The sequence below is a fragment of the Melanerpes formicivorus genome, unplaced genomic scaffold (genome assembly GCF_026170545.1).
Source record: "Melanerpes formicivorus ecotype bairdi unplaced genomic scaffold, bMelFor1.0.p_v2 SCAF_7, whole genome shotgun sequence".
NCBI classification, from domain to species: domain Eukaryota; kingdom Metazoa; phylum Chordata; class Aves; order Piciformes; family Picidae; genus Melanerpes; species Melanerpes formicivorus.
In genome coordinates this window covers 26,393,494-26,417,120 of record NW_027142359.1, presented here as the reverse complement: position 1 = coordinate 26,417,120, position 23,627 = coordinate 26,393,494, and the positions used below count along the sequence as shown (strand labels likewise).

The following is a 23,627-nucleotide window of genomic DNA, read 5'->3' as shown; positions in this document are numbered from 1 at the left end:
CTGCACACAAGGCTTCACAGTGGAACAGCACACAAGGGGAAAGCTGTCCTTCCTGGCAACACAATAGGGAGGAAAATTGCTGTGTGTTTCACCAACAATCTTGTGTGTTTTGCTAACCTGAGTGTGAGGAAAGGCCTCTGTTATCTTTGTTTTCAGGAGAGGATTAGTGTTCCAGTCCCATTTTTGGTGTTTTGGGGTCTACCAGATGTGAGGGCATGGGCTAATGACATGTAAATCTCTGAGGAGATGTCAAAGAAAATTATCATTCTTTAGCTTTTAAATAGGGACTGTTATCCCTTGAGAGCTGCTATTCCTCACTGGGTTAAGTGTGTGGCGACAAGCTGCCTTCCCTCCTGCCTTCAAAATGTATTTCTGACAGGTGATGATAATGCTCCCTTCTGAATCACTAAAATAATGTACTCTCGAGGTATGTTCATTCCCAGATTCTCCAAGATGCAGGTGCACTCAGACCATCTTGGGAGCTCACAGAGGGAGGTGGCAGGACAACACTGGAGTCTCTTAGGAGTCTGTCAGCAGAAGCAGTGTGGTAGCACAGCTCCTCATCTTGAGCTCCTACTGAAGAGTCAGTGCTTTGAGGCACAAGCAAATGCCAAGAGAAAGGAAGGGGAAGATAGAAATTAATCTCCTTTGCATGTGTTTGTTACTGAGCTAAGTGCACAAGTGGGTATGGGTGAACTCTCAGACATGAGTAGGCACAGCCCTGGAATAGATGGAGCAGTGGCCTTATCTGACATGGCAGCTGAGAACAGAGAGTAATGAGAGCAGCATGGTCCTACAGCAAGCAGCCAAGGGTGAGGAGCAGCTGCTACAGCTCTTCTCAGGAAAGGCTGAGGAGCAGAAGCCTTTGTGAACACCATTCTTCCCCCTTCCTGTGCAATGCTCTTTCAAAGAGTGAGTTTTGATGAAGGAGAGTATTAAGACCAGGGTAAGAATGTTTATATATGAAACTCTGTGATACATAATACACAAATCATGTAACTACTGACCAGGGGCATAAGCCTCAAACCTTCGGTTAGTGCCTGCATGTATGAATGTGGTTAATCATTGCTGCAGAACGTTGGTGTGGTGTTTTTTTAACTACAAGGCTCATGTAATCAGTGAAAGGGACCACTTTGCTTTGCCCTGCTTCAGCCAGATGTGCACGTATGACACGCACAGACTCACTTGCCAAGCGCTTTGTCTTACACAGGACCAGACTTGCTGCAGGTAGGGATCACAGCATATCCATATACTACTAAAGAGCACTTGAAAACTCTCCTACTGCATGCAACGCAGAAATGTGATGATGTAGTACATTGCTCATCGACAAGGGAGGTGGTCTGGTTGCTGGCCAATGAAACAAAAAGGTTAAGCAATGCTTTCTGCCTTCAGGCCTGAGTTTGGACAATGCCCCTTCATGAACCTCAAATAAAGCTACATTCCCACAGCACTAGCAGAAGGACACAGTGACACCTACCTTACATCTGCACACAGCTGTACAGGGATGACATGTGTACTGTTCTCTCAAAGTGTGAGGAATCTCCAGGGAGAAACAAAACCCATACAAGATATCTGTGCAGCCAATCTCTAATCCCATCCTCCTCGTTCACTGCATCAGCGGTGGCATATCATAAAGCCTTGGAGCATGTCGCCAATACAGTAGAGGTCCTAAAAAGAAACTTAGGGCTTCCTCCCATGGGCAAGGCAGAGGCTTATATCCTCCACAGGAAGATGGTGAACAGGTCTGAAAATTCCTTTACCTTCCCTTTTATTGATTTTTTTAAATTCTAAATGTATGGCTACTCCAAAGAACTACCCTGGGGCTGAGTATCCTTTCAGTTACATAGACAGTTATATTTTAGTTATATATATATACATCTAGTCCACAGCATCCCAGTCTTCTGTGTCCCATAAGATCAATGACAAATTCAGAAAGCACCATTTTCTGTCAGTACTGCCATGTTGGGGCATCTCATGGTCTCCAGTACCAGAAAGCTGCTCTTTCTTAGTGGTGATGCAATGTGCTCCAGGCTGGAACAGAACATGCAACTCTCAATCACTCAAGTCATAGAATTAAAGAGCAGGCAGGAAAACAGGTGACCTAATTGTGGCCTTCCAGTATCTGAAGGGGGCCTACAGGAAGGCTGGGGAAGGACTTCTCAGGATCTCAGGTAGTGATAGGACTAGGGGGAATGGAATGAAACTGGAGGTGGGGAGATTCAGGCTGGATGTGAGGAGGAGGTTCTTCACCATGAGAGTGGTGAAGCCCTGGAATGGGTTGTCCAGGGAGGTGGTCGAGGCCCCGTCCCTGGGGGTGTTTAAGAGCAGGCTGGATGAGGCTCTGGCCAGCCTGATCTAGTGTGGGGTGTCCCTGCCCATGGCAGGGGGGTTGGAACAAGATGATCCTTGTGGTCCCTTCCAACCCTGAATGATACTATGATACTATGATACTATGATCTCCTCCATGCACATGTGTGTCTATGTTCAGTTTTCAATAGAAACATCTGGTCCTTGACCAAGATATTTCATTCAACAAAGCATGCTGCCTAAATGTAGCTTCTCAAGTATTTGGATCCCCTTAGAAGCTCTAGACTTGCCCAGGAAGAGTTACGGTGACCACTGCATGCACGGTGCCCACCAGCATGGCATCCGTCTCCCCACACCTCTTGCTACTGTCTGGGTTATTGATGTCGCTCTGCAGAAATAGTGCTGGAGAGAGCTGTTCTGGCAGTTATGTGCCTTTAATGCTTCTTTGTTTGTATTTAAAGGATAAAATCCTGTATGGGAGGCACATAAAGTAGAAGTATGGGAGAGCAATATCACAGAAGAATCAGTGCTATTTACTTTTCCCCCCTTTTTTAAACAAAGTCAGGCTTCAGCTGATCGTTTTGTTTACAGTAGAAGTAACAGAAAAGAGTTTTACTCCTTACAGCCCATTAAACCTGTTTTTCTCCTACTCTTCTTCTCCTCCCCCTCTTCAAGCCTTTAACAAGCTACAGGAATACAAATCAGAAAAAAAAATCCTGAACCTCTCTGCCGATGATCTGCTGAGGAAAGGTTTCAGCACGGCTGGTATTAACAGTGCACATTTTCGACCTATTTATATAACAGATAATTGGTGACTAAAAATATTTGCATTGCTAATTTCCCTCCATTAAGAACAAACTCAGGGTCCCAATAATATGGCTTAATAGCTGCACTGAAGTTACTACCCCTTCCCTGTCTTTTTTTTTTCCTTTTTGAGGAGTTTTCCCCCCCACTTCACACTTAAAGCGAGCTCCTGAACAAAGAGTCCATTCTTTCTTTGCTCCCATTACCATCGACTTTGCTGTTTTAACAACAAACTTGACTTCCACCAGCCTAAAGTAGGAAACAGAAGAGGCAGAGGGAAGCTAGAAAGAATGGTAATTAAAAAATCTGTTACTCTGGGTGTTACCATTTCCTTATTGGGACATGGTACAAATAAAAATGATTCAATATCACCACTTTCCCAGCACAGACAGGACCTCGCCAAGCTGAATTCCTCTGTAGATGCTTCAAATTTTAAAGCCGATGCCCTAGAAACAGCAGAGTAAGATTTGAACAGAATGGTTCATTTCCATTAATAAGGGCCAGGGCAACCTTTTAACTGGAACTCCCCGAAGGCAGGAATCCTGCCACTGATTCCCACTTGCGGGTGATCGTCCTGCTCCTAGAGGGCTCCAGGAGCTGATTAGGAGGCTGATATGGCAGAGTTTGGAGTCTTACAAAAAGACAATCAGCCCAAGTGCCCCTAGGGAGAGGGAGAGCACCGAGAAGAGTGCCTTTGACTTCCACCAGCAGCTCTGTTTCACATAAAGGGACACTGTCAGGTCCCTTTAGAATCACTTTAAAATAGATGAGGCAGATTTGAGGGCTAAGAAGAAACTTTTCTTACGGTCCACTGGATCTGCATACAAAGCTCATTGAAAACATTTGAGATGCATACCAAATTAACTGTACTGTGCAACCAGAATTAATTGTGTCCTTGACAGCATGGCAGCCTATAACATTTGTTATCCCATGAAGTCACTCAACCCACAAACAAATCCCTTCACTGCCATTTATGCCCACTGTGCTCCCATAAAGCATCCAGAACAGGTACCTACATCTATTAATAACCTTCTCACTGCTGCCACATTACAGGGAATGTGAGCTATCATGATATGGTGACATTTAGCTGATCTCTCCTGCAAATTCAGCTGACCAATACCACATTTCAAGAATGAGTTTTGTGTCAGTGAAACGAGTTATATGCTGAATGAGATGGCAACCCAGCAAGAGCCGGCCATGCTGATTTACTGGGGCTGGCGACCGCACTGTGTGGTTTTTTCAAGTGCGATGTGACAGCCAACTTGCAAGCCCGTCCTGGTGGGGAAAAAAAAGGCTGCTGCCCCCTGCCGCAGCACACAACAGTGGAGATGTAACACTTCAGAGTGGCAGCGATTCCATTTTTTTGTGAAAAACAGAGGCCCTTTCAAAGCAGGCACCTGGAGGCTGCACAATGCACCTGTATTAACAGCTAATCATCACTAGTACAAAAGGGAAACAGACTCTAGTAACTCAGCCAGCCGGCAGCATTATCCAGAGCTGGAAGAGATAGGTGGCAAACATCTAACAGTAATGCCAAAATCCAGAAGACTGAGAAGCCTTTGAGAAAAATCAAGAGGAATCCACACAGGTAACTCAAGCTGAGCTGGAGATTGTAGGACGACTGTCAGCCACAACCCAAAATCCAGCTGAAGTCTAACACAAAGCCTGCAAAAGGAAATGAGAATGAGAGGAAGAATGCAGATTTTTGTGCGTGTGTGTCACTGCCATTACTGCAGTACTCCCTGCCATGTTTATGGAAATACTGTAATCTCCTGAGGAAATCAGTTCTCTCTACAGATCTTCTAAGCCCTGAAATCACATCCTTTCTCTGCCACCGTCAACAGTGGGCCCCATGAAGCATCTGCATTCTAAAGAGATTAGTGTGTGGGTTTTTTCTGCTTTAGTACTCTGATAAAACCTTGACGGTGTAAGAAAATAACATTAAGATATTATCATTCGAATTCAGAGTCCTCTGAACTCGGAAATTGCCTTGTTAAAAAGCTGCTCCCGTGACCTCGTAGCCCTGCAGTGATGCCGCCCTTTTGTAAACAGAAAAAGCAACCTCTGTAAAGTAACTGTAAAGATGCTTTCCGAAAGCAGCACACCACAAAGCATCACCACCGCCTGCAAACCACACCAAATGCCCAGCAAAACTAAGAGGCCTGGCGGTAGCACAGCTCCTGGCGCCACAGGTGATAAGGAGAGTGATCCACTGAGGACAGGCACCTTTTGTGGGGAAAGAGAAAGCTATCAGGAGCAAGACACCATGATAGTGTGACAACACTTTTTGTAATGCTCCTCTCTCTCTGCTGCCTCAGCACAGCCGGCGTTTCTTCTAGTGAGGGCCCTCTAGCAGCAGTGTGAGAAGCAGAGACCATGAGTGCCAGCCCCCTAAATTGATTAGAGGTAGTTTTCTTAGTAATACATAACATACACCTGAGCCCTTCTAAGTGATATAGTGGTCAAACACAGAGAAGACTTTGTCTTGATGAAAGTCAGACATCTTGAGTATGTAATAAATATGATATTCATCCTCTGTCTAATGTAGGTTATGTGAAGCTGCTAAGACTGCAATTTTTAGGCTATCACTGTCCTTAAATTATTAAGCAATATAGCATCAGAAAGCTAGACTGAAGGTTGTGCTTTGCAGTTCTGTATTCCCTTGTTTTTCTGATGTGTGTCTGAATAGAAAATGTGACTTTGGAGCAGGTATTGTGGTCCTAGTATGCACCAAAAGGATGCTTGGAGACTGACACTGTGTCAGGTGTCACTGCTGCTTTTATTTATATCTTTCTTCCTTTTGAGTGCTTGTGTGGTGAAGAAAAGCACTTACTAACCTACACTGTAAGAAAGCAGAAATTCTCTGTCTCAGCAATATATTGTATTAAGTGTTTACACATGTTTTAGTTGGTTTGAAGCCAGCTTGGTAAACATGCCAGGATATTTTAAAGCCACCTAAAAATAAGTTTGTACTTTGGCTCTAGCTTATTTAAAATCTGAAGCATAGATCTCTGTGATATCAATATCTTTCTTATGAGAATAAGGGAAACAATATCTAAGAATGCCTCAGCATGCTCTATATCACCACTTCATTTGATTCAGTAGCCCCAGGAGGCAGAGCACGTAGTTTGCATGCATTTCTGTCAAGAGACAGGCAAATCCAGAAATTACGAGTGCGTGTGTACAAAAGGGAAGCCTGCATCTTGGTTGATTTGCTCATCTCTCTGTCCTCTCAATGCAAAGGGCTCTGGAAGAAGTTCCATTTGAACCTGTCCCACTCAGTCTCAAGGAATCTTGGATGCTCCGTTTCCTGTCCCAGAGGACAGAGTCTGCAATTGAGTAATGCTCCTTTTCAGCAAAGGAGCTTTCCCAATGACGACGACAAATTCATTCAGAGCAGCTTCACCTCCAGGAGATATGGTTGCCTTTCCCATGCACATAAACCTACCTGGCAGATACTGTAAAACTCAGGTGCTTAATCTGTACTGAGCCTCCTAATATTTTTGCCTAATGAAAACATAGTATCAGTTGCTTTTAAGGAAGCAAATGACTCATATTCCTGTTGCCTGTGTATTATTCATCCTCCAAGACAAAGAGATGTAAAGCAACCTAGTTAAGTCTGTTCCTAAAGAGACAGAATTAATCTGGAAATAGAAAAAAAGCAGGGGGGGGGAAAGGGGGAGGGAGAGTGGGACAGAAGAAAAAGGTAAAGGAATGTGAGAGTGCTGAGGTTTTCTTCATATACCTGTGCAGTTATGTGGTGTTTGCCTCAAAAGCCTGTTGTGGACATGATATTTTATATACACTTTGAGGCAGGGAGATAGTGTAATACAACCTGTCACTACTACAGAAAGAGGGTACCTTTTCACCACGTTTGGAATGTCAAGTGATCTTTGCTAGATTTGCTAGACAGTGTGTTTTAAAAGGCAGAACCATGGTTGCTTTGTGTGGGGGTGGCCAGACCTGGCACGGGGCTTTCGTAAGAGCTGGCTTTTTAACGCCAGGAAGAGTCTGCCACTTTCCTCTGGGGTCATTCTAAGCCACCTGAGGGAGACTGCACACACACAGCCTTTCACGCTTCTAGCTCGTATGTCTGCTACTTTCAACCATGCTTTAGAGCCTAGCTGAGAAATCTCACCACTTCTCATGCTGTCTGCTGCTTATAGACAGCAGTAAATGCAGACTCATCGGATGCATGGTCAGAAATGAGCTAGAAATCCTTTGGGAAGGAAAGGGGGAAATTCTAGAGACTTCATAACATTTATTTCAGGAACAGCTGTGTGCAGAGATGTCCCTGCTGAAGCATACGGTACCCTTAGCCAAAGACTGGCAATAACCAGGCTACTTGTTTTCAAGGGGCTTCTCCATCAAAACATGAAGAGTCCCGTGAGTCCTCTTCCCACTGCTGACATATACCACAGAGATAAACTAAACAGCAGTGCCTGCGTTTGTGCACGGCACATGCATGTGTGTATGCTGCTCAGGCAAGCTGCTCCTGACAAATGGAAAACTGGATAGAAAGCAAAACATCAAAACAGACAAAGGGAGGGGGGAAAAAAAAGGATCTTTCCCACCCACGGCTCTTGCAGCTCTGCTTCCCGCAGGAAGTGCGTATTCAGAGAGCCCAGTGGTGTGCAAAGCCCTCAAGGCACTGGTTTATCTGAGCTCTTTCTAAACGTTGCTAAATAAGCCTATTAGTTTCTGAAATCCGGCGTGCCGGGGAACAAGGCCCAGCAGTACGAACCGAGACACAACGTACTACTTCCAGCGCATTGACATGCAGTACTGATTTCTCTGTTGACTGCCCAAAGGTCATCTGACAAACAGTGGCAAGTTTTTTTACACCATGTCAGCTTTTGATCCAATTGCACTTGCATACCAGATGGTTTAAAAATATGCACCCACTGCCACCGTTTCTGCTCTGTTCAGCGGTGCCTGCCAATGTCTCAGGTTTATGATGTCTGTAGCAAATGTTTTAGTGTTGACATCTTCTGCAATTTGAGTGAAGATAAATTGCATTAAACACTAAAACTTTACTTGCAGATGGAAAATAGACTGACTTCAGAGACATTGGCAAGCAGGGCATCTCCAGTTACGCAGCGGCAAAGGCTGCAGCAGGGAGATCTCAGTTTAATAAGGAAAAATCAATTGGCATTAACTGAGAAAAAGCCACCTTTACTGTCATTCCCACTTCGAGGAGCACTGCTCTTCCAACACAGGCTGCTAGAGAGAGCCTGCTCTCTTGGAGTATGCCAAGAAAGCTGCACAGGAGCACCATCATATCGTGTCTAGAATACACAGCTTTCACATCTTCTGCATCACAATGGTACTGGAAAACAGCCCTCTGCTCATCCCTGCATTGATGAGCAAACATATTTAAGTAGAGTACTGATAACCATTTCCTCCTGCCCCAGTTTTAAGCCCATCTATTTAGTCTGGAGCACAGAATGGGAACTCTGCGTCCTATTCCTTCCACTGCATTCCCTACTCCCCTTCCCTGTTCCCTTTGGTACAGAGGTTCATGATACAAATGTAATTGCTCTAATTTTTTCCACATCCTTTTGGGAGAGAGAACATTTCTTCTTTTAAAGGGTATTAGTAACCCTCTGGCAATTCCATTTATCTCTTCAGCACAGTGAATCTGAAAGTATCAGCCTGTGCTCCCTCCTCCTTTCACCCACAGCCACCACGGAGCCCAGAGCACCTCTGGAGAGGACGGGAGCCTCACGCGTGTGCTACATGCACACAGCCACAGCGCAGAGACAAGGCCAACACACAACAACAGATGACAGTTTCATAAATATTGAAGGGCAGCTACTCTGTAATAATTTGGAGTTAACAACATGCATATTTTATTAATGGAACAGACAGCAAGAGATGCACTCATTTATTTGTTGAAGTGAAAAGATCGTGGATATTCCTGGTGCAGTGAGCAAGGCAGGGGTTAAATCCGGGGTTACCAACGTAAGACAAACAAGGCTAAGCCCCAGAGTTTTCTCCAAGGCCTCTCTCCTTCCTTGCCCTCTGCAGAGGCTATAAATAGACTGCAGAAGAATAAAGGACAGGTAGGACCAAACTAGCCAGCCCCTTCTATTCTCCCTAGGGAAGAACGAATGAAAAATATTCAGATTATGAGGAAATTAACACCCCATGAAAAAAAAATAATCTAGAAATGCTGCTCCTAATTTCAATCTGTGGCCTTCTGATTTATCATCACACTGAATAGTTGTCTTTGAAATCTCCTTTCTTCTTTTGCATCGTATTTGTGCATATTCCCAAAGCAAAGCACACTTTCTGAGTCTTGCAGTCATGTTTCCTATAGCCCACAGACTGCCCGTAAGAAGAGAGGTGTGCACAGACGAGACTGTAGGTGGACAGCTTTATCCTTCCTATGATCTGCTTTGTTAACTATAAAATAAAAATCCCTTCCTGCAAATAAACATGAAGTGTGGGGCTTTTATTTTATTACTCAGTCCTGACTCACCTTCCCAAGCACCACCAATGCTTATCTTACAGCACCAGAACAAGAGGACACAGTCTCAAGCAGCACCAGGGGAAGTTTAGGCTCGAGGTAAGGAGAAAGCTCTTCACTGAGAGAGTCGTTAGCCATTGGAATGTGCTGCCCAGGGAGGTGGTGGAGTTACCATCCCTGGAGGTGTTCAAGAGGGGACTGGATGTGGCACTTGGTGCCATGATGCAGTAGTCATGAGGTCTTGGGTGACAGGTTGGACTTGATGATCTTTGAGGTCTCTTCCAACCTCATTGATTCTATGATTCTGTGAATTAGCAGAAAAGCTGAAGAAATTTGGTTTGGGGTTTGGTTGGTTGTTTTTATTTCAACACAAGCTAACTCCAAAGGGAACCACCAACTCCTGCCTGCCATCTGACATCTCTCAAAGTGCAAGCTGCTCTTAAGAGCTGGTGAAGACAGTGCAGACACCAATAACACCTGCTCCAACTTTCTAAACTGCAGGATGGGCCAGCTCCACCTCTCTGAAATCAGAGTATGCCTACCTGAGAGCTGTGAGAAAAAGATACCAAGGAACAATGCCCAGGAGTTAAAGCTCAGGCTTCACCTATCGCATCTGGGGATATACCTACAGTGAATATTAGGGAAAGATTCCTAATTGGGTTTCTGTAAGACTTTTACCTACTAAATTCAAAAAGTGATTTGAAACAGAAGATGAGTGGGGGTTATCCTTTCTCCTCTACTCCTACACAAGCACCCTGCAATTTGTTTTGCCTGAGCTGTCTCAGGCCTTTCAACTTTGCCAGAATGTCTGTCCTTGTGGTTTGCAGATACACCTTCCAAAATGTTCCAGGTAGTCAGCATCTGCACAAGCACTCTTCACCTGCAGCCCTGGAAATGCAAGGACCTGACTTATACCTAATACCATATGAAAAATGCCTGAATTCTAAGTGAAACTTTCAGGGGAAAAAAAATAATCTATTCTTAGACTCTCAGGCTTCCTCTCTTCAGAATTTACCTCCTTAGCTTAGTTACCTCTTGAGATCTCTTTAAAGTCTGGGTTGATAGAGCACTTAATTGCAAAAAGGTAGAAGAATCATAAAGCATCCAGAGGGGGACCTTGTAACACCCCTTCCTGGCAGATGTCTGTGCTCTGGGAGGCTGCATGCACCACCCAATTTGCAGCAGTTCTTGTCACAAACTAAATGAAGCTGGCCCTGGTTTGAGCAAGGAGCTGGGCCAGGTGACCTCCAAGGGTCTCTTATAACCTGTTTCTCCCAATCCTAGTCCTACGATAACAAGTCAGCAATCAGGACAGCAGAGCTGACACTTTCCTCCCAGGAAAGGGTCTGCAGGGCAGCTAAAATCCTCCTATATGATACAGATAACTAAGCTGCCATCCACAGGCTGTCCTGCTGGAGCACAGAATCATCAGCACAGGGAGGCACCAACAGCATGGTTAAACTTCTACTGTAAAGCCTTGTCTTGACTCTCCTAGCTGAGTTTCCACCAGGTTTTCATTGTCCAGTCTCTTTGGGACCAACAGAGAGGTTAAACACTATTTGGTTTACGTGAACCATGAATACTGTGAAGCTAATGCTTTTCTAATCCTTCAATAACAACTTGCTTAACTGCAGCGTGGGCTATACAAAATGAAGGCCACAGAAGCACTTCTCCATAAATGTGTAATTTATGCACTCCAATTGAAGGGTTGATTTTTGTTCAGCCATATCACAGTCCACCAGTGACATCTTTCAAAGACAAACATAAAAACTGTGAGCATGCACTTGAGTTTTCCACCCGCAAGGCTTCCCCCCACATGCACTGCTCTCCCTGTGTGCTGGTGGGAAGCCTGGCCGCAGCAGCCATGGTTTGCATTTCAATCTCATGTCCACCTGTTAGAAGCAGAGAGGAAATGCAATGGGCACACATGGCGACACCCAGACAGGCATTACTGCCACAGGACTGTTCAGGATGAGATGTGCAGAAGCGTATGCACAAGTCATTTTTTCAGAGGCTCTGTGGGGGAGTGAACCAACATCCTCGATAAACAGAGCAACATGAAAAAGGAGAGAGGGTACTACTATTTTTAAGAGAATGTAACTGGAGGTTTCTTCCTCTAGTTCCTTTTTTCTGCACTTGTCATGTGTTTCCCACAAGCCCCTGACAAAGAATGCAACAGACTTTCAGAATAAAAGCCCTGAAGGGATGTGGCGAGCAGAAAGCACACCTGGTCCCGTCTATCCAATGACACACAAAAAAATCAGGGAGGCCTGGAAAAGGTGGGAGTGACACACGTGACACTCCCACATTCTCACTCTCCCCAGATCATTTCCTGCCTACCCACCCTGAGGCTGTAAATGCACAAACTGGCTCTTCAAGACAGCAAGGAGAAAGCTGCAGAAGCCAAAATCCCCTAAAACCAGAACTGGGTACCGGTCTGCCCAGCAAATGACACTGTGTACTAGTATGCAGTGCTCAGCTGGGGACAGCAGGTGCCTTTAATTCAAATAACTCTTCTGTCTGGTTGTGGCAGGCTTCTCCTTTGCTTTTGTTTCTAGTCCAGGAACAATTTCCTATAGGTCTGGCATTTGCTGCTCCCAGCTTTGTTTTAAGGAAAAGCATGTGCTGGTCTCGCCAAAAGCACCTGCGAGACGGGCGTGACGTGACTGCCCATCACAATGCACAGGACTGCCAGGCTTGGACAGGATCAAGAGGACTGTAAGAGGGTCAATACCCAGAGCGAGCCTGCATGATCTCCACCTCACCTACAGAGCACAATGGCTCTCCTGAAAGAAAGGCCAAGTGAATGACCAAAACATGGAGAAATGATAGTGCCAAGTACCTGCTTTGTTTGATTATCAGAGCTCAGCAACAGAAGCCTTGCTGCATCTATAATCGGATGGAAAGCCACCTTCTCAGGCCAGGGCCAAAGGAAAACAAGAACACACAAGGCTGGAAAGAGTCTCAACTTTCCCCCTCAGCTTCTGCTTATAAAAGACACCCTAAGCAATTTTGGTGCCTGGAAATCCTTTCCCTCTGTATATATTCAGGTAGTTTTGAGAGTCTACAAAACGCAGAACCATGCAGTTATGAAAGAAAGTGAAGCAACGAAAGGAGGTTGGTTGTGAGATGCACGAGGGGAATAGAAAGACTGTAAGAGACAACAAGTAGTAAAGAGACCAGCTTCAAAGTGTCAGTTTCATATGACGTGAAAGTCATCCTAGGAGATGCCAGCACAGGAATAACCCAGCCCTCGCTCTTGTAACATTTTTATCTTCAAAGGATAGGATCTACGAAAATAGTTATCAAGATGTTAAACACCTTTACACAGATTTTTCTGGCATGTATGTCAGAGAGACTGGCAGTTTGGGATCTTGTCCAGAAAGCACCTCAATGTGCCAGGAGTCCAAGCATAGCCTGCCCTGTCTCCACGACCTCTAGCAGAGCACTGTTTGTTTTCACAGACAACTGCTCTCTGGGTAGATCAGGGCTATTGCACGACATAGGCACCGACCCTGACATAAAGCAGCACCAGAAACTTTGCTATACCAGTCCATGAAGTCTTTGCTCTGACAGTGTGGTTGAGTTTGTCCTATGTCAGCATCACAGCTCTCTTTTTAAATTCTATCTTAGGAAGCCCTATGAGGCCAATTTAACTGCATGGTTAATAAAACAGGTGAGTATTTTTCTTTGCAAATTATGGCCTCCAACTTGCTTCTAGCCAGTAATAACCAGCCCTAACTTGTCTGTTCTCATTGTCTCACTGGAAAACCAGAACACTTAGCAGGAATCTTCATTCCCATTTGCAGGTAAGAAGCCCAGGTAGAAAAAGATTAAGGAACACAAAAGCAGTCAAAAGGAGGCTGAAGAGTAAAGCACACTGAAAAAGCCCTCTTCTGTCCTTCCCCTTCTTAATCCTTGGAGTTAATACCACAGTCTTGAACACCTGGAGTTCCTTCTGATAAATAGTATTTCCTACCTTTTAGGCTTTAATCAAAAACATAAACAAAAATAGAAGAGGTTGTAGGCTTCCTTATAATGATGTTTTAAACTCACTCTTCAGATAAATGCTCCCCAAAACAGTAGCAACGTATTTATCTCACTTAGAGCCCTTAATATCCTCACTAGCTAGCGCAGTAAAAAAAGCTAAAACTACTCATTTCATTACCTACTGCTCTCCAGATTAATCTCCATTCTGTGTTGAACAATGACAGGGTCACCATGGGGTTTCCATGCCACTGGGGCTGTATAAAGAAGTATGTGGCCTGTACAAACGAAAGCAGGGTAATTCTTCATTCTCACTCTTCCTAACCTGGGGTTTAATTCCCTGTCTTTTGTAAACCAAAACCCAGTCTTTTCGCAGAACATAAGTGATCAGTGCCAACTTTCCCAAAGGATAAATACTACAACTGTGTACAGCTTCTGCCAGAGTGAAAAATAAAAAAAGAAATGTTTCTTAGAAGGATCTGGGCTTAAAAGTAAGCTCCAAGCGCTCTAAAATAGACACAGGCAGTCTGAAAAAGAGCAGGTGCCTCATGAAATACAGGTTAGGATTCAGAGTCCAAATCTGGTGCCCTTCAGGCAAAGGATTCCCAAGGCAGAAGCTCCTAAAGCAGCTTTTGTTAAGGTTTCATAAAAGTACTGGGAGATTGTCAAAGACTAGGGAATGTGATTGCAGCTCTCACTGCGCTTCAAACAGCACTCTGAATTTATCCCACTTATTTCATGAACCTACTGCTCTTCAGGAAAACTCTTATGAAGAAGCCAACACCTCTTCACTCATGGCTTATTTATTCAGAACTGTGAGCAAGGGAATCAAGCTAGCTCAGCTAGCACAGCTAAGCACCTTGGGGTGCACAGCTTTCCTTTGCTGGGTCCTGTCAGAGCTAGGCAGCAGCCAGCCATGTATCCCTGGTGCCACAGGGATCCCACAATACAGGTATGTAGAGGTAGTCAAGAGGTGGTCTTCTCCTTGGCCTCTTCCACTCTGAGTGGAACAACACTGAAGTCTGTGATAAGACCATGCCCACCTGCATCTATCTGCATGCTGGTCAAGGCAGAATTTGAGCATAAACAAACCAGCAGAGTTCAGAACTGTTTCTGACACCTCTGTGTGCATTGCTCCAACCGAATCAGGATTCCCTGAGGTCCCACCACCTTCTGATCTGGGGATCTAGAACTCACAGCATGGCTGATCTCCCCCACGATTCCTGTTCTTCAGGGAGACAGACCTCCTCGCCCCATAGCGTGGGCTGAGTCTCTCTTTCCTGCCTCCTAGGGAAATGGAGGGGAGCAAACTCAGCTTCCATTCCTGCTATTACAAGTATGAAATACAGCTGCACACAAGCCTCCTCAGGCTGTGCCCATGAAAGGCACATAGCACCAGAGCTACTGGGCAACCCTTCCTTCTCCCACCCACCAAAAACTGAGCACCGAAAATACTAAAGGCTTAACGGCACAAGAAGGGCAGCACTGAGCTGCCCAAAAGGCACTGAAATGGAATAGAAGGAACAGACATGCCATTTTATCCTCTCCTCTTTGAGGGTTATTGTAGCCAGAACTGAATAAACCAACTGAGATTCGGGAATACAGACAAGCATCTGAGATTTCTCACTGTCCCTGTCAAAAACTTTCAGACATTTGAAAGCACAGCTATAATCCCCCTTTCACTGCAGTGGAGAATATGAGGGTGAAACATTCAGAAGACTTCTTTTTCACACTGAGATCAAATCAGTTTCTTCCCAAGCTCACAGAGCAATGCTGGGTAGGACTTTGAGAGCTCACTGAATGTATCAGTCCTGTACCAAAGAACTGATGATGATTTCTGGGGGACAGTCTTCCACTTAAAATCCCAGGTTGGTCAGTAGTAAAGCTGCTCATAAATTGTTAATATAGACTGGTTGGTGGCATCTTGACCCTTTCCAGAATACCTAGTTCAGAGCAACTCAAGCTTGTGAATGAATATAAAGTTAATAAATTCAGGCAAATAACTTTACTTGTGCCCTCATTAAGTGTCACAGCCTATTTCTAAAATAAACCCACACTCTTGTGCCAGCCTAAAGGCTGACACTACATATACTGCCTGGATCCATACAAACCCACCTAACCGCATCCATCTGCACCCTCCTGAGGCACATGAGGTCTCCTTCTGCATGGGAGGTTCAAGCTGTGTGTGTCTAACCACATCAATACACCTAACCAGCATGACAAGGCCTGCATTGCTCTCCACAGCTTCAGCTTGCCTAGCTCCGTCACTGGGGTGAGTCTCCCAACCCCTGCAAGGCCCAGGGAGTGGGCCAGCAGAGATGCAAGTGCATCACGTAGCTTAGTGCTTTATTTCTAGAAGGAAATTCACTTGCCATTACTAGCTTCTTCTAACAATGTTTCTTTTCTGCACCATTGAAGGAGTTTAAAGCCGTTACAACATCTTCCAACATCACGAGGTACTACATTCTCTTACTCCTGAAACTGTAAACCCTTTATGGCTAAGTCTTCAGGAAAACAAGGTAGCAATTAAAACAAATGGATGGGTGAGCAGCACCACCATGGCAGAGGCAGCTTCTAGGGAGAGACTACATGCCTCTATGCACGTTCTCACATCCTTCCTCGCAAGGAGGGAAGGCTTAAGACAACCCCACTCATCAGAAACTGCCTCCAAGGGAAAAGGAAACCATGTCAACAGAGACCTGTTCAAGTACATATCTACTGTGAAAAGACTGTCCTGACCTGGCCCCTGGTGAAAATATTCCATCTGCTCAGGCTCTCACCTATTAGAGAAGGAAGTCATGGATGTTTTCACTTCAGTATCTCTACACTCATCACCACTGAGAGAGAGAAGGGACACAGCAACATTTCAAGTGTGAGGTAGCTATATTTTGATTTTCCAGGACAGCAGCAAGGTGGCTGAAAGAGGCACATCTCCGTAGGCAGTCACTGACCCAGTGATCACCATGCCATTTGAATATTTTGTGGCACTTACAACCGTGTAGAGGTTCAAATCAGAGGCTGTCAGCTTCTATGGACTGTAAAGAAAATAAGACACAAAACACTTCCATAGGCTTCCTTTCAGAAATACAACTCATCTCATTCCTAAGTCCCTCCTATTTATTTTCACTGTCAAACCAAGTATATGCTGAGAAGCAAGAATTACCCCAACCTCTCACTAGATAACCCAGGGGAGTTTTCTCTCATCACCCGCAAACTCTTCCATACGATCCCTGCTATTCACGCACTGAAAACAACTAACAGGAAGCTTAATCTGAGAACTCTTGGCTGTTTCACTCCTGCAGAAAGAGCTAGTATGGAGCAGACTAGTTCATCACCTTTTCCCTACAGTATATAAATATTCAACACCCACTGACAGCCCTGGATAACATGAAAACCAGTCACATTTTCAGTGCAAGCATCTGTTCCTCTCTAAAGTGAATCCACATTTTTATATTATCTAGGCCTTCCCTTCAAGTATTTGAAAAGCAGATACTGGTGTTTCTGAAGGGGATCAGAAACAGAAAGTCTGGATCCACCTCACACTGTGTCTGATGGAACACTACATGCTTTTTTTCTTGCCTTTTCTGGAAATGAGTAAGCAGTATCAAGAATTTTCAAGTATTTATATTTCAGTATCAACCAGAGGTGGCTCTCCAGGGTGTGGTGGAGGGATGTTTGGGCTGCAGCCCTTCATTTCAGCCCTCTGTTCCAAATACAGTTTTGGTGATTCCCACCTGGAGTACTGTGTGCAGTTTTGGTCCCCACTGTGTTAAAAAGATGTGGACAGACTGGAAAGCATCCAGAGAAGGGTCACGAGAATGATCAGAGGGCTGGCAGACCTGCCATATGAGGAAAGGTTGAGAGAACTGGGTTGGTTTGAGAATAGAAGGCTTAGGGGAGACCTTGTTACCACATACCAGTGCATAAAGGGTTGCTACCAGGACAATGGAGACTTCCTTTTTACAAGGAATCACATGGGAAAGACATGGGGTAATGGGTACATGTTACTCCTGGGGAGATTCTCATTGGAATCCAGAAGGAATTTTTTTTCTTAATGAGAACAGTTAGACAATGGAATAATCTCCCAAGAGAAGAAGTGGATTTCCCTACATTGGACATTTTCAGGACTCAGCTTGACAGAGTGCTGGGCCATCTCCTTTAAACTGCACTATCACCTAGGAAGGTTGAACCAGATGATCCTTGGGGCTTCTTCCAACCTGGCATTCTGTGATTCTGAGGGCTGAAATAGTAGTATCATAGTATCAGTCAGGGTTGGAAGGGACCACAAGGATCATCTAGTTCCAACCCCCCTGCCATGGGCAGGGACACCCCACACTACATCAGGCTGGCCAGAGCCTCAGCCAGCCTGGGCTTAAACACCTCCAGGGACAGCGCCCCAACCACCTCCCTGGACAACCCATTCCAGGGCTTCACCACTCCCATGGTGAAGAACCTCCTCCTCACATCCAGCCTGAATCTCCCCACCTCCAGCTTCATTCCATTCCCCCTAGTCCTATCACTACCTGAGATTCTGAGAAGTCCCTCCCCAGCCTTCCTGTAGGCCCCCTTCAGATACTGGAAGGCCACAATGAGGTCACCTGGGAGCCTTCTCTTCTGCAGACTGAACAGCCCCAACTCCTTCAGTCTGTCCTCATAGGAGAGGTGCTCCAGCACCTGTGAAACCTTGTCTTCTGTACATCTAAAAACATACTAAACAAAATCACAATCCAAAGTTACAGCCCAAATACTCCTGGAATATTCCTGGAAAACGAACAGCCAGCAAGGGATTCAGTTCATTACATCTCACTGCATAGTGACTATGGCCCCAAGAACAACTGGGGAGCCACCAGCATCCCAAGACTGCCTAAAGGAATAAATACTGAGGCATGGCTTTTACTTTTGTTTTACAAAAATAAATACATCCCAGAATGCCATGCACCTATTATTACAAATATTTTATTTCCTTCTTCATTAATATATGCAAAGCAATCAGATTAGAGCCACAGGAGGTAATGAAAAACCAACTAAGAGATAAGGGTCTTTTTGTGTGGTTGTGCTACACACATTTAGTTCTTACTTTAAAAGGTGACCTTGAGTTTACTTTCATGGTTACTTGGGGTAAATGTCAACTATAACATTTTCAAGGTAGACAGAGCTGCCATCCTGCAGAAGGAATATTGTGATCCCTTAAATAAAGTGGAACCCTGACACGATCAGCCCCCTCGTAAGTCTGAAGGTGAGACCGGAAGAATCCTACAGAGAAAGGATAGGATAAAGACTGAAAATGAAGGTCAAAGTATTTGGCAATACTTTTGATATATCCAGGCAGCTCAAAAGATGCAAGGAAAGCTAAGTTTTCAGGGGTGGAGGACGGTCTTATTTGATGAAGGGCTTCTCATTCATTTTTTTCCATCTGTGTTATCTAGTCTAATAAAAATGTTATCTCTTCCTACAGACCTTGTGTCTGAACAGCTTCTCTGTGCAAGGGAGCCTTAACACAGTGCATGATGCTGTAACCAGGTCTGTAAGAGAGAAAAGAAAACCACAGGAGACAGCCCTGGGATGCACAGAGACACTGGCGAGAAGCAGGCAGACCACACTACCTCCACATTTGACACGCGTCCTGGAAAGATATTGGTAATGCCAACTCTCCAGAGCTGCAGGAGTGGTTTAAGTGTGGAGAAACAGAGCATCTTAGAGAGTGGTTCCAGGGTCCTGATCTGTTCACCTTATCAAAAGAAGACTGAAAGGCAACTGGATCAAAGTAACTAAATGCCATCACAGAAACAGAAATACGAGAAGAGTCTAGGAAATCTTACCAGATAAAAGGGGGAGGCTGAAAGGCAGGACTTTTAATGGAGAGGTTAATTAACAACTGAAACAATATGCCATGAATCACAGAGGCCTGCACATGGCTGACAATTGTCAAGTTAAGATGGGATGCTTTTCTAAAACATCTTTCAAGTTCAAGCAGGAATTAATCCAGAGAAAGCATGTATGAGAAATCACAGCGCTCTGATTTTTGTAATCTCCAAATGCAGCAGAGCTGGATTTCAGGGAAGCAAGCTATGTCAGATCAGGAAGGAGCACAAGAATAGCTCACTAATATCAACAGTAATATTTGCATGAGCAGGACTCCACTCACATTGAGCAACATGCAACCAAAGGGCTTAATAAAAGTGACAAGCATAAACAGCAAGACTATCTACTAAAAAGAATGTAAAGTAGGTTGATTCATTTAGGGAGAAAGCTGACATATCTGAAGCAAGAAGGAGCCAACAGCTTTCATAGAGACCAAGTGAAACAGAAGGGAATAAAAAGGTTACAGTGCATTATTTTTGTTCTGCAGTAAAAAACCAAGTTCACTGGTCTGAGCAGCAGGTATCACTGGATCCTGCTGCATGTCCAGAGGGAAGAGACTGAATTCTGTTGCAGAGCTGGTACAGTATGGGAAATCATTACTTTAGGGACTGTGCTACTGCGATGCACGTTATTTTAACTCATCTTTGTTTAGTACTGTGAGAGTTTCCCAGTTTTGATTTACAAATCAATGGTTATGAGAAATGTTAAGTACTCAAATTTGTCCGTAGAAAAAACTTAGACTGATCCTAGAACAAAATTCCAGGCACTGAGCTCTGTTTGCTTTGAAACTTGCCAGGAAAGCTGCATACCAAGCACCCCCTAGGGAATAGTCTGGACTCCAGAGACAAACAGCCTAGGGGACCCATGATTGTAAGTATTCCCCACTCTCCTCTTGTGAGGTTTTCAGCCCATGTACCAGGTGTTCGGCAATGGCATTTCCTTCTGTACCCTCTACCTGCTCTGAAAACAATTCAGTTACCTGGAAATTAATTTGTTGCTTTAAAAGAAGCACCTGCCCTGTAAGACTCTGTGTTTCACTGTGCTGCAAACATATGCAAGATGTTTATGATAGCAAACAGCAGGAGTGTTGAGGAGTCGCACCAGTCCTAATTAAAGCTGGCTCATCCTACAATTCTATCCATGTAGAACTGAACTTGCTTATTTGTTTAAGTGCACAGGCTTAGCTTGCAAATACCAAAATACAGGTGTCAGTATACAACAACTATAAGCTGCTGAGAAGGGAGTTTTCTGCTAATCCTTTGGAGCAGATGTGTTACAGTAGATCAAAGAACACAAGCTCCTACAGGCTGGACTAGCACACATCCTGGGGACACAGCAGGGAAACACACATTGCTTCCCTTAGCAGGGACAACACCATTAGGATGAGAATGGTAACAGGCACTCTCAGTCTCTATTCCCACCAGCCCACAAATCCATGCTACAAGTCTTGTAATGGGCACTATCCCAGTGCTCCAGAATACAGCCAGTGCCCCACAAGACCGCTCTTTTTCAAGGGAGCAGAAGCTACCGTGAGCGTCATGAAAAATGCTCCTGTGGGATACAATGCAAAGGAAGGAAGGAAATTCAGTCAGGCAGTGGACAACCCCTCCCTTGCTCCTTGGTGCTGGGAAGGGAGCAACAGCCTCTCCTCACATAAGCCCCAAAGATGCATGGATGAGACAGCTCTGCAGGGACATGGCAACAATTACAAATACAATTTCCCTTTGTTGCTATAGGTGAGCAAACATTGCTCTGGTAGGAGCCCAGTGGCACCGCAGTCTACAACCCAGCCTGCGGCATGCACGCTGCTTCAGCCAAAGGCTGTGTTGTCAGCACAAATAATTACCAAAGACAGACCACCAAGCAAACAAGCCTTTCAAATGAACCATTCACTTCTTGTGTTTCCCAGAAAATCTGTTCTAACAGTGAGATCTCCAAGCCATACTAAAGGCTATTTAAGGCCCACTAAATCTTTCTTAAGCCAACAGCCTCTCTCGATAGGTTGCTAGCCTTTAAAATTTTTCCCAAGGATGTTTAGACTCAACAACCTTTTTATACTACCCTTTGAGAGTTACTGCAGGGAGAGTTTAAGGAATGTAAGCAAATGAGACAGTCTGTGGCAGCCAAAATGACAGATGAATGACATTTGGGAAGGACTGACAGTTAGGTGGAGATGTATGTAAACATCTATGCTCCCATTCACTGAAGTCAGATGGCACAAGGGGCTTGGCAGCGTTGGACAGAAAGGCTGCCTTGGCTCTGCTAACCAGCTGTGGGAATGCAGCATTTGCTCAACAGGGTAGCAAAATTTCTGCAAAGATGATATACATCTCCAGAATGCTTTGAGACTCATCCTTGGAGAAAAGCTAAGAGTTAGTGTAAGCACTGTTTTGCTCTGAGCAAGCATTTCTGCACAGATGTGCTACTCCAGAGTGACAGCCCATGCGGACAGACAGGGTTTTAGGGAGTTAAACATGAAGCATTCCTCTTCCTCCTCCTCAAGGTGCCTGCAGCCCAAAGCACACAGATCATGCAGATAAATTAACAACAGAACTTGGGGAAAAGAGGGGTGTGAGATAATGCATCATTTCATATGATGAGCTGAGCATCAGAGTTGTGTTATCAGTGCAGCACCAGAGGGAAAGGAAGGGATAGGGCACTTGGACCAAGTGAGGAATGCAGGAAGCCTGTTTCCAAGGCAGTGAAGGTACAAGCAAGGAGACAATGCACAGAAAGAACAACATGAAAAAACAAACAACAAAGGATTCACAGAAAACTCACAATGACAGTAAAATGCCTGGTGCTATACAGAAGAGACAGAGGGAGCTTGGCAGGCACAGAGATGAGTGAAGATGAGCCAGTGCCACATTACTACGACATACTTGCAACCAATCTTTGTGGAAGCAAAGAATAAACCTCCTGTTTTGCAGAGAGATGGCTTGCATGGGCAACAAATGTTGCCAATAGGGTTACTGTCCCCAGTCATGGGACAGCGTATTCTGAAGGGCCTCTCTTCCTGCAAGAAATGGCGGTTAAGATTTGCAAGCTGCTATTAGGGTTCTGTCAAATTAATTAATCTTAAGGGTATTGACTTCTTCTCATGAATACAATAAACTGCTACTATACTGATATAAGCTCTTTCTAGTTCAAATATTGATAGAGGAGTTGTGATTTACACTGGCATTACAATTTATGCCCAGTCTGGAGACATCCCTTGTTTTATAGACATAAGGCTAACAGGTTGGTTAGAGGTCAAAAATGAAGAAACAATTTTCATCATTCTTGATTATCTTTGAGAGATCCTGAAGCAGATGGAAGCTGCTCAGCCATTCAGCCGGTGTTACATATTTCACTCTGACAAGGCTTTGGCATCCTGAGCAGAGGAAAACCTGAGCAAGAGTATTTCCTCCCATTTAAACCTTCTTTATTATTAAATCTTTCAGTCATCAGCAGAGCATTTCTTCGGTGAGTTGTTTTGATATTTCAGCAAAATACCAAGTTTAAGGTAGCTCCTTTTACCATACCTAGAGCAGAGTGACATGTTCTGGTTTTAATTAATAAGGCGGCTGGATGCTGTGGATCACTGACTGTAAGGCAAAACTAATTCCTCTTCAGTCAAGCACTGCTAGTACATAGCTCCATATATCCCCAGGTATTTGCCAGTGGAATGAAAGCTTGTTACAGCTATCTGGCTCAAAATTAACTGACAGCCTCAGCGCAGATGCAATTCATGACAAGCTCCATCTCTCAAGTCAATAGTAACTGTTTACTATTGCCTAGTTTGCAAGGTAGCCCACCTTGAGGTACTGCCTCATTTCACAACAGATGTTTAAGCAATAAATGGTAGCGCTCTTTTAGTCAGTGAGGCACAGTTGAGGCTTGGCTAAATTTAACCATCCAATTAACCTAGCAACATCCATGATTTGAGAGTTTTCAGAGTTCACTACTTCTGAGGGGGAAAGCTCAATTACACCAGTTAACATTTTCTCTCCAAAGTGCAGTACTTCCCAGATCATTCTGTGGTTTCAGAGGCTATGAGATCAACTGGAGGCTAGAATTGTCTTCTCAAGCTTCCCTGGAAGATGACATTCTTCCAGGTAATGCCAAGCACCTGGCTTGCTCAGGGCTCCCATAAAGATAGACACAGAGAAACTGCTGCTGGCAAAAAATGAAACAAAACAAGTTTCAAAGACAA

The 23,627-nt window shown here is 44.5% G+C and overlaps 1 protein-coding gene across 8 annotated transcripts in view; it reads right to left on the bottom strand.

Moving 5' to 3' along the window:
• PTPRF (protein tyrosine phosphatase receptor type F) overlaps positions 1-23,627 on the bottom strand; it is a 430,746-nt gene that overhangs the window by 159,428 nt on the left and 247,691 nt on the right. The gene's annotated exons all lie outside the window — the stretch shown is intronic.